The 12,116-nt window shown below is 41.7% G+C and overlaps 1 protein-coding gene and 1 non-coding gene across 3 annotated transcripts in view; one reads left to right on the top strand and one right to left on the bottom strand.

Annotated features, from left to right (window-relative positions):
- SRGAP1 (SLIT-ROBO Rho GTPase activating protein 1) overlaps positions 1-12,116 on the bottom strand; it is a 249,611-nt gene that overhangs the window by 158,966 nt on the left and 78,529 nt on the right. The window lies entirely within an intron of this gene.
- Positions 7,374-7,447, top strand: TRNAD-AUC (transfer RNA aspartic acid (anticodon AUC)). Its single transcript has one exon. It is a non-coding gene; the product is annotated as a tRNA-Asp (tRNA).

Genomic DNA, 12,116 nt, shown 5'->3' with positions numbered 1-12,116 from the left:
GGTCAGAGAAAAGGAAGAGCATAACAGAAAGCACCATGTTCAACAGAAAGTACGAACAGTCCTTATTATAACCGCCAGATAGTAACAACGAAGCCCAGAAAACAGCACATGTGTACGACACAACAGTGTCCTTCAGCATTTAGGCATCCCTAGAGGAGTAATGAGGATCGTGACACTTCAAAGTTGGGTCCATGACCTGACTCAGCAGAGATGTGGAGCCGTGAGAGTCCTGGGAAGAAGAGGGCTATTAGGAACTTAGCTGAGTACCGGAAATAAATGGGGAACGGGAGAGAGGGAAGCCTCTGGCCCCCCAAGAAGCATCATTCATTAATATTAATGGCAATAAAGAGTTAAAAGTAAAAGCGCTGAATCCCAATTTCTGCTGTCTATCTTAAGGGGGAGGGGTGGGCAGAAAGAGGATGTCAAAACAGGAATAGGAAGAGCTCTGTTTTGTTTTGTTTCCTGGGGCGGGGTGGGGGGGGGCTTCCTGAGGGCTCTGCTAGGAAGTCATCCTTTCTGCCTGAGTAACTAAGAAGAGGATCAGTGGCCCGTACACGTCACTGCACAGTCAGAGAAGGCGAGAGGCAGCCTGCCCAGGAAACACCCTTGCTGCCCGGGTCGGAGGACAGCACCTTGAAGGCAGGCGAAGTTGCTGGGAGGTACTTTGTTGTCACTCATCCAGCAAGCATCCAGCGAGCCCCTGCCCTGCTCCAAAGCAAATCTTCCATTACTGTTCTAGGGTTCTTTCATGAGAGTGATGGGCCGCTGGTAACAATAGTTCTCAAGATTTTTTTTAGATGGGCTCTTTCTTCCATGCACTATCCAAGGCAACTATAAGCCACAACTGTCTGTCTGGTTGCGTGTTTGTGAGAAGAGTCACTTCTGTTTCTCCTGCAAAGCTTTCACACCCAGTGCTGTTCCCATGGCCCCAGTCTCTGCAGCGGAAGCAGAAGCACAGGGCAGACACAAAGCCCTGGCTTTAAACCCTTGTTCTGCTACTTACTACTGGGCAACCTTAGCACATTACTTAATTTCCTGGGCCTCAGTCTCCCCATCTGTAAAATGGGGTAACCGTACTTTCTTGGAAGGAAGAGGGAGACCTGAGGTGATATGTGCCCCCAACACATCATTGGCTATTACACAATGGGAAAAATGCTTACCACTCATTCCTCCTTACTAGCTGAGCTCAATCCTAGCACCTAACACGTATACATACAACCAACCGCCAGAGGGCTGCTTATCTTTACCTATATTACACGAACTCCCAGTAGTGGTATATTTATTGAACTCCAATTTAATATATGTTCTCGTACTTTTTTTCTGGGAGTAGATTTCTTTTTAAATGTATTCACTGCATACATTTCACAGGCTTTCTCCTTATAGCTTCATATATCAACCACATGCTGTTGGCACTAAAAAAAATTGCCTAAATGTTGGCCCAGATCTCTCTGCACGACTGCAGATCTGTATACCCGATGGGCGTCTACGTTTCTGATGCTGTCGGGCAACTCAAATGTAACATATTCGAAGCCAATCATCTCTGCCTATCTCCAGTTCCCACAAATCTGTTCCTTTTCCTTTTCTGATACCCCCAGAGAAGCAATACTGAACAGCTGTTGCAAGTGTGAGCTTAGGAGCCAGTCAGCCTTATGAGAGTTCAACTCCTGGCTCTTATCACTTACAGGCTCCAGAATCTTGGGGAAATTATTTAACCTCTCTTTGCCTCAGTTTCTTCAACTATAAAATGGAGAAATAATAGTATGAAGAGGATGTTACAAGAACTAACATGCTAATACACATAAGCCCTCAGATAGGTGCCTGGCATGTAGCTCACAGCTCGAGGAACCCTAATTATTATTGTTGTTAATGTACTCTGTGGGCTATAATAAAAGAAAGACTCTCCTTTGATGGTAGAGACCATGTATTTCTTATTCATTTTTGTATGATTCATTTCTGGCACTGTACCTTGCACATATTAAATGCTCAATTTATTTTTTTAACTGAGAAAAAAAATTTCTGCAGCTTATTGTAAAATTACTAAGAGACTCAATTATTTTGTTGAATAAACAACTATATATACACAGAAATAAGTTTCCAGGAAAAAAAAATTCATTTCTCCTGGTGCACTGGCATGCTCCCTTCCACCAGACAATGAATGACGTTCGACTCACTGTGCTTCCCTTTATGAAACCTTCAAGAAACACAGCATTAAATCTGGGACTTGTCTGTAGTAACAAGACTTAGTCTGGATTTTCTGGTACCTATAATTCTCCTAATTACTTTGAAGGGCTGCTTTTCTTTTTTTCTTATGTTAATGCTTTTATTGGAAGTTGGCTAAAATAATTTTTGGATGTATCCCTTCATTAAAAAAATCTATCTGTCCATCGATCTAATGAGCACTCTCCTCTGTCAGGCGTTGTGCTAAGAACAATAACAAACGGGTGAACAATGGAAAGAGCGCACGCTGGGAGATGGCATGGGGAGAAGGAACAGATGGAAGGCAGTGTGGAGCAGTGCAGAGGACAGGAGGAGGACAGGCTCAGAGGAGAAGAAAACAGCAGAAGTAATGTGGGCTAATAATGCTCAGTGGCGAGTTTCAGTGATGATAACAACAGTTCTTTCAGATGTTTGCTGAGGCAGCTAGGGAGTAACTATCACACACTCATCACAAAGTGGGAAACACTCTTCCGAAGACCCAGCCCAGCTGAGCCAACAAGCAAAATCACCATCGTCCAACTAGGACTGAAAAAGAACAGAAGCATCTGGCCAGAAATCTGAAGCAACGATCAAGAAAAAGAACGTCATCCTACCTAACGAACTACAGTTGACCCTTGAACAACAGAGGTTTGAACTGTGAGGGTCCATCTGATACACAGATTTTTTTTCCAAAGTAGATATTATAATACTGCACGATCCATGACTGGTTGAGCCTGCAGATATGGAGGAACCGTGGATACAGAGGGCTGACTTTAAGTCAGACGTGAATTTTTGACTGCACAGAGGGGTCCTTGCCCCTAATCATCCCCATCGTTCGAGGGTCAACTCTATTACTAAATCTTCCAGATAATGTGAGATGGCTTGCAATAAGAGGCAATAAAATTTTAATTCACAATTACATATTCTATGTAGACATGAATGTCATGAGTTTGTTTGGAAAGTCTAAATATAAAGTCATATTGTAAATAGTATTTTCAGGTATGTCCTTTCTATTTAATTAAAGAGCTACCATAAGGTGTTCCTTGTTGTTGTTGTTGTTACAGTGTAAATGACAGTCTTGAGGACTGCTAAAATTCTCTGGTCTTTATATTAATGTCCATAGAAAATCTTTTTCAACAAGGCTACCTTCAATCCTTTCTTACTTGAGTGCATAAAGGGAGTTGAGAAGGGGAGAGATTTGCAGAATCGATGGAGTGGTTATAAATGCACAGAATTTCAGATTCTTTATTCACAGGAGTTCCCACGGGGTCATTATTAACATGCACTTAACGTGCACTTACTCTTATTTTATGGAGAATTCTAATACCCTCAGAGATCTGATTTACAAAGCTGTAACAGAGGTCGTAGGTTAACGGTAGGGTCAAGAAGTGCCAACAGGGAAAGATAACATAGTAATACATCTCCTAAGAAGAGCAGACAGCAAAGCTCAGAAATCACAGCCAGCTGGGGTCATTCCATTCAGCAGAATCTAGGGTCACTTGGCATCACTACACTAGAGAATAGGGTTAAATTATTTTCAGCAACACTTAACATATCAGGCAAGAAAATGGTTAATATGCCAGAAAGGGCTTTTCACTCTAAGGAGTCAATTCTTCTGTTTTTCTTTTTTAACTGGTCTTTTGGGAAGAGGAGCATTAAATTCTTCACTATAAGAAAACTGGGCCACATTGAGGATTTTGCAAATAATGTTCACACATTTTACTGTTAAGGGCCAGATGATGAAAGCTAGGTAAAGTTCTGAAATAAAATCCCAACTGGAATTTTAGAGGAAACCATGTACTTCACCCTCATGTATTTAGCTTATTAGTATTAACTACAGATCACACACATTCTTAAGATAAGTTACTAGTTGAGCTGACAGTCAGATCCAATGGGCCTAATATTTTTTAACTCTATTGTCCAGGTCTCTAGTTTAAAAAGAAGTTACTTCATTCTGGGGACATGGTGACAAGAGCTAACAGCCATTCCTTTTTTCATTCAAGTAGGAGAACAAGGGATTACAGTTAATCTCAGCAGCTGCACCAAACAGCCAACTCGCCAACAGTAGGAGGAAAGGTGTTCGAGGGACAGAAAGCTGAGTGACTGAAAGTATCAACTACGGCAGTGATGACATCCTGGTCCTGGCTGCTTCCTTAGGCAGCCTCCATTCTCCACATGTGGACCGTGCATAACTGGGAGAGGATGCCACCTAAAGCAGGTGCCCCTGTGAGGCTTCATGGTGACATTCTGAGGCATGTTGCCTCCAACTGTGAAAACAATGGGACGCAAGAAGCAAACGGAGGCACCATTTCCCTGAACACTGTTTTGAAGCTGATACTGTGGTTAGTGGTCCGCGGAACTCAGACTACAATCAGGAACAACTGGGGGTTTGGGATTAGCAGGTACAAACTACTATGTACAGAACAGATAAACAACCAAGTCCTCCTGTCTAGCACAGGGAACTATATTCAATTACTTGTAATAACCTAGGATGAATAAGAATCTGAAAAAGATATGTATAAATAACTGAATCACTATGCTGTACACCAGACACTAACACGACATTGTAAATCAACCATGCTTCAATTAAAAAAAAAAAAAAGCAATTAAACATTCAGTCACACTACCAGAGACAGTTCTCCCCGTGGCCTGTATTTTAAACAAAAAAACAAACTTCCAAGCCCAATACTCAACCATTCTGCAAGTGGAGGAAGTATAAACACTGCTTCCTGTTTCCTGGCCGGCCTCGATTCCAGACACTGACACACGGCTCCCCCCTTCCTCCCCGGACATGTAACACTCTGTGGTCATAGCTTCTTCTGCTCAGCTTTTTTTTTTTTTTTTTAAATAGGGAAACTAGATAAGCAGCTGTCTGAGAAAAGACAAGTCTGATAGACTATCAGGTTGGGTAACAGCAAAAAGAGAGTCGGAGAGGAAGAAGGAAGGCGACTACAAGTTCACTAGGAAGACACGGGAGAGAGAAAGAAGACTGTTCCACTTTCTAGAAGAAAAGATGATCAGGAGTAAAGGGAGCGCGTCACTGGACTTGAGAGCTGCAGGGACTTTACAGAGCTTCGCTTCACCCTCTCACTCTGTAGAAAGGAAATAAAAGTTTCGAGCCATTCAGCTGCCTTCCTAGGGTCACGAAGTCAGGCACTTAACATAATGAGGGCTCCTCTCACTAGAAGCACCCTTGGGAGAAAAATGCTATCTTAACACTGAATAATTCTTCTTCTTCTGAGAGACAAGATGTTTTTCACTTCATGGTTGCTGCAAAGCGTTTAACAGACCAGGTTTTCCTGTTCATCATGGCAACAAATCACGGGCAGCCCAGGGGCCTGTTCGTTCATCAAGCATTCCATGCAGTACGGGCAGGTTTCTAAACTCATTTCTAGCTCCCTTTCATGCCTTCTTTTTCCCTCCTTTCCTTTGGGTCTTCCATCTTTGTTCTCCTGTATTTTACGGATCCTTGATGACACCCTTTTTGTTCCTTTCTGGAACAACAGCAAAACAAAGGATATGATAAATACCATATACAACACTTGCCCTTTAAAGAACTTGGTGTATTTCATAGGCATCGTCTAGTCTTGGTAGAATTCGTCAAGGGGGGAGGTCAAGTATTACTGCTCTACTTTATACAGAAGCATCAAATGTATGAGATCAGTCTTGGGATTAGCACTCTCATACTTATATCCCTGAAATACACAGATGGCCCCTGAACAGCGCAGGGGTAGTTAGGCTCACCAACCCTCCCAGCAGCAGAAAACCTGCCTATAACTTATCATCATCCCTCTGCATCCATGGTTCCTCTGAATCCGCAGTTTTGCACCTGTGGATGGTGTACTACTATAGTACATACAGTTGGAAAAATGCATGTATAAGTGGACCCACAGAGGTCAAACCACGTTGCTCAAGGGTCAAGTGTAATTCCTCTTGAGTAAGAAATGCTGGTATACTAAACTGAAAACTCGGTTCATATACACATGTATTTTAAAAGTATATCATACTCTGCTTAAATTGAGAAGTACCTTAGCAAACCTTATGCCTTTAAGGCATATTTTCATTCAAAATTAAAGACATGTCAGGCTGAAAAAAAAAAGAAATACATTTATAAAGGAATTTCACAAACAGCAGAAGGTGCCAAGGTGTTAAAAATTGTTTTCCTCCACTTTCATATGTTCACAAATAGCATAATAATTTACACCACCTTCCATCTGTTCAACTGCCCACAGCATCATTTTCACTTGGACAGTAATTACTCAGGGAGGAAGGAAAAATTAAGTGGCATAGAGAAAGTAACCAAGTATTCTTTTCTACTCAGTTTCCCACGAGGATGGGTTTGGGACAGGATGTGAGAGTCTCTCAAACCTCCAGACAAGCAACCAGAGAGTCCGAACACGCTGTGGCTCAGCACCACCAGGTGAGCTCAGGTGACGGGGACGCACAACAGACACCTTTTCAAGCCTGGATGATTCCACCCCAAAGGAGGGTGGCACCTGTTCTTCCACACCTACAAGGGCTCTTAAAGGTCCCTACATAATTGATGTGGCTTGAGAAGCGAAATGTGAACTGACTCAAATGTAAGCATTCACATTTAGAAGCCAAGAAGGCATCAAGCCAGGCTTAGTTGTGTGAACGCTGGGTAGCCAGGCCCCCGTCAAGCCCCGCGGCCCCCGCCTTGACTCTCCTGTGCGTCTCCACTGGTCTGGTTCCTTTAAGAAGCCTGCCTTCTCAGGCCACGTGGGCAGCCGCTGGTCCTGCCGGTGCCCTCGTCTCCTTAGAGAGCACCCAGCACCCCTTTCTGGAGACTAGCACCCATTGCTTAGTCCACATGGGTGCTGTGCTAATGTGCAAAACACTCACCTCACTTTTTGGCTGCCCTGGTAATCCGGGGCTGCCTGCCGCGGTGTGGGGAGGTCAGCAGAGATCCCGGGCTCACCGTGCCAGCGGGTGCTCCTGGAACTAGTGCGCTGCTTCCCTACACCGTGAAGGGGGGGTGTAACACTGAGATAAACTAAGGCTGCTGGCGTAGGTGAAAAAATAAAATGAAAGTGACAGGGCTTTCCACTTAGAATGCACTCATTTTATTAGTTATTAGTGAGGAAGAACAGTTTTAGGCAAGCTCCTGGGTGTCACTATAATACACTACACGAATCATTAAGAAGCTACAAATGGGAGAGGGTATATAGCTCGGTGGTAGAGTGTGTGTTCATCATGCACAAGGTCCTGGGTTCGATCCCCAGTACCTTCATTACAGAAAAGGGGGGAAAAAAAAAAAGCTACAGATGCCTGCTTATTGTCCTGTTGCTAAAGTCCCTGTACACAAAGATATCAAAATGTCAGGATTTTCCTGCCTTGGTCCTAAGGGAGATTAGTCTTTGAAGAAGATCTCAAACTCAGCCTCCCTGCTTTAATTAATCTACCATATGGGACCCTGATGTTATAGACATGTTTTATTTGAACAAATTCATAATAATTTCTCTTGAGGTATAGATAACTCAAAAACTATCCACATCTAAAAAGAACGTTTTTTTAAAAAAATATTTTTTCATTGAAGTATAGTTGATTTACAGTGTTAGTTTCAGATGTACAACAAAGTGATTCAGTTATACATACACATACATAAAAAGAACGTTCTTGATGGTTTCTGGATTTCCTTTATTTCAAGTTCTATGGTAGATTATATATAAAATTACATGTTAACAATTTAGAAATCGTCACCAAGATGGAAGGATTTCTTAAGATCCTCCTCTTTTTCTGTTCTATATGATTCTGGGATGTTACCAATAGCACCATTTTTCCCACTATAAAAAGAATTATCAACTAGGACTCTATTTCAACCAAATTATAACATAATAATTAACACAAACATATTTTACAATTTTAAAAAAGCACATCATATGCATAAAGCTGAAGTCCTTGTCTGCTGAATCTAATCATAGAACTACCTCCCTCTAAAACAAAAAAGAGGTTATCAATCACTTATATCATTACAGTGTCTTTGCTTTTAGGTGTTGTTCTATACAGGCAAAGCAGAAATTTTTTTTTTTTTTTTAAGAAAATTTACTTTTTAGCCTGGAATTCTTAGGTCTCCATAATCTGATGCTAACTCAACGTTTGGGTCCAGTAATCACTAACCACCAACATGTAACACCCACTAAAGCCAGTACAAGACTTCATTAAGCCAAATACCGGCACATTCTCACTCTACTGGTTGTTTTCCCTTCCCTTCCTCCACTTTGAATCCCTGGTTCCTAGAACTTCGCTTGGCACAGAGCAGACATTCAATCCACAATGGATGGATTATAAGCACCACATCTCTTCATTTACATAAAGATGCTTTTCCACTTGAAAGAGCACAAAGAAGGTAGAAAGATTTAAACCACTGAACTTGGATTTGAACCCTTAGGCAAGTCACATCCTCTTTAGCTTCATCATCAGTACGTGGGAATAATAATGGTTAATTTTACGTGTCAATTTGGCTGGGCCATGGTACCCAAATATTGAGTCAAACACTATTCTGAATGTTTATGTGGAGGTAATTTTTGGAGATTAACATTTACATCCATGGACTTTGAGTAAAGCAAATCACCCTCCATCGTGTGGGTGGACTTCATCCAAAGAGCTGAAGGCCTTAACAGAAGGAATTCTGCCATCAGACTTCCTTTGACACAAACTTCAATTATTTCCAAAGTCTGACAGTCTACCCCATCTGACTGTGTACTCTCCAAGCCCCCACAGTCCTGTGAGCCAATTCCTGACAATCAGTCAACCTGTGTGTGTGTGTGTCTCTCTGTAAACACACACACACACACACAAACACACCCTTGTTGGTTCTGTTTCTCTGGAGAACCCTGACTAATACACTGCCCTATCCGCTTCAGAGTTGTTCAGATTAAAATCAATATTGGGTTTGAACAGGTTAGCAAATTGTAGGATTGTTTTATCAGTGAGGACGCTCTCAGCCCATTCCAAACTGGCTTTAAACAATAAGGAAACTAGTTAAAGTATAAACCTGTAAGTAGAGAAGAAACGAGTTCACCCAAGGCACAGTGGCTGAGCAGTGGTATCTATGACCCTGCTTCCTTCTGCCTCTCCATTCCACTGTCCTGCACCCAGGTCCTCTTGTGGATGCAAAGAGGATCCTCTCATGCAGCAGCTCCGGGTGTCATATCAGACCAGATAATGTCCACAGGCAATAAAGGACCATCTCTTTCAGTGTCTGAAGAAACTCTCCCAGAAGCACCTCCGCACACCTCCCTTCACCATGTCATCGGCCAAAACTGAGTCGTATGTCCAACTTTCAACCAACCAATCCCTGACAACTAGAAAAAAGCCATCATGAGTGAACACTGGGACTCTTCCAACAAAGAAAGAGAGAATGCTGACTGACGAGACAACAAGTCTGAGTCAAAAATAATACATTAAGTTCAAGGTAGCATGATAATTATGGTATTAACTACTCTTTAAGACCTAGCTCAGGTCCCAACTCTTCTGTTATCCTCACTACACAAGAGGAAGTTCACTCTCCTCTGGATGATTTTGGCCCTTTCTATTTATACCTCTTATTTGTACTCATGGCACATTGTTGAGCAGTTTAATTTTTTAAAAATTTTACCAGTAATATATGTTCATGGAAGAAAATTCAGAAATATACAAATAAAGTCTCTCAGTCTCATCATAAGAGATAACCATTATTAGTATTTCAGAATATTTTCTTCTACTCTTTTTTTCCCTTTTTATGTATGTTTATATATAATATAAATGTCTTTTTTTAAAAATATAACTGTTCCTGGCTTTCCCAACTAAAATTTAAGCTTACTGGTAAAGGCTGGGATTCTCTGTGCTTCTTTCCATTCCCCCATACAGTTACATGATCTTAAAAATCACTTACTGACTCACACTCTGTAGATCACACGAAGAAAGTTCAAATAAGCTGTTCTTTTCCTTTGGGGGATTAAGAAGGAAGATTTAATAAGACAAACATTCCAAAACATGTCCACTATTTTTCAGATTTTTTTTTAAACCGAGACACATAAGCAAGCTTATTACACTTTCTGGCAATAAGACTTCTGGCAATAAAATATCTGGCAATAAGAGATACCGTTTTCTGTGAGTAAATGTTTTTAAACCAGAAAATGTTGGGTAATTTCCCTGATATTTAGCGATTTCCTTTATACTTACAATTAAACTACTCCTCCATTTAAACGTATGACACCAAACTAGGTAGGATAAATATAATTTTAGGAAGCAGCATTCTCAGATAATTCACTTCATAAGAGCTAAGTTCACTAACACCTTTGTGTAAGTAAAGCTATGTTGCTATGCACGTAAGTGGCTATTTGGAGGCAACATAGCATAAATATGGAGATATTACAACAAATAATCTACTAACTTATCTGCTTTTTGGTCTCTGGTTTTGCCAAAAGATTTTCTTAAATTAAGGCACAATTCTATGTGGCATAAGACCCATACGATAAGCCTGCCATTGCTCAAATCCTCCACAGGAGTTCATGGTCCTGTTTTTACTCAACGAGTATGTGTTTACTGGTGATTGAGTGGTGTGCAGAGACAAAGGCACATCCTGCTCTCACGGTGCTCACAGGAGATCCAAGGACACTGCTGAAAAGGGTTCACAGGAAACCTAAGTCTTTTTTGTCCTACTAACAATCCCCAGTGACAAAGCATCTGACCTGATCATCTTCTTTTTTCCTTCCTATTCTCCATCTTCACTAGTTAAACAAGAGGAAGCACACACGTCTGAACTAAAACACAAGGAATTTAGATTAAGACAGTTACTGGGGACAAGTGGAGGTGACGTGGGTAAGTTAAGATTGCTTGGGTATGTTGTAGGACCTCCTCAGGAAATGCATGAAAAAATGCAGAATTACCTGAAAGTCCAGGAGCACAGGGACGTGCAGTGGCTGAGAGGACCCCGCAAACTCCCTTTCACTCTTGTCAGTTAACTCACTGCCGTTAGTATCTTCAAGATGGCCAAGGAATCTGTCAGCCTACAGATGCTAACTGGGGACATGTGGGGGTTTGTGCTCAGACGCTGGAAGAATCACAGATTATAAAGCACTAAAGGGCAACCAAAGCTTAACCAATAATGCACGGAAACAGACATGACCCATGTCTTGTTGCAGGGTGGGTCACGAGCTAGCAAAAAATGTAATACTGAAGAGTTCTATGAGTTCAGAAGGAAGGACTCCAATGGGCCAGTGCATATTCCAAGGACTTAAAGTGGTGCAGTAGCTGCTGGGCCTCTTAAAATGGGGTGGAATCGGAGGCCAGAGAGAGATGAGGGAAGCCACTGCTGGTATGGGGAATGGCCTTGGGAGGCCAACACAATGGAACGGACTCACATGCAGCTGGCAATATGGGAGCAGAGCTGAGTCAAGAGATCTGGGTTTACGGACACAAGAGTCAGGGTGGAGAGACGACAGCTGAAGCACTACCATGGAGGGGCTGCGAGTTCATCTGTCTTGCCAAGCACAGAACTTCCGTGAGAGTAAAAATTAACAGACAGAAGTAGAAAAAGTCTCCTTCCCATCTTTTCATGTTAAAATTTTTACCCTCATGAAGGTACTATCTTAGGGCAGAAAGATAGTATTTCTAAGTGCTTTGGACATATCTCCTCTGCCTTAAGCTTTACTTTTGCATAAAAAGGTTATTTAAACTGACAAGGATGGTTTTCACCTTGGATGCCTTCCAACATACGCCAGATTATTTATGTTTACAGTAAGTGGCTTGTCCTTTTTGTTGGCGCTGCTGTGACACCACTGATTTCCATTCTACGCTAGGTAACACTTTTATCCCAGGTAAGAACCTCAATAAGTTACCACTGGTTCACTTAAAATGGCAAGACTGCCTCATCAAACCTTGTAATAGTTATTAAGGTTTTATAAGCTCCATGAATT

The sequence above is a fragment of the Camelus bactrianus genome, chromosome 12, assembly GCF_048773025.1.
Source record: "Camelus bactrianus isolate YW-2024 breed Bactrian camel chromosome 12, ASM4877302v1, whole genome shotgun sequence".
In the NCBI taxonomy this organism is placed as follows: domain Eukaryota; kingdom Metazoa; phylum Chordata; class Mammalia; order Artiodactyla; family Camelidae; genus Camelus; species Camelus bactrianus.
The sequence above is the reverse complement of the archived record's forward strand: the minus strand, read 5'-3'. Positions and strand labels throughout refer to the sequence as shown.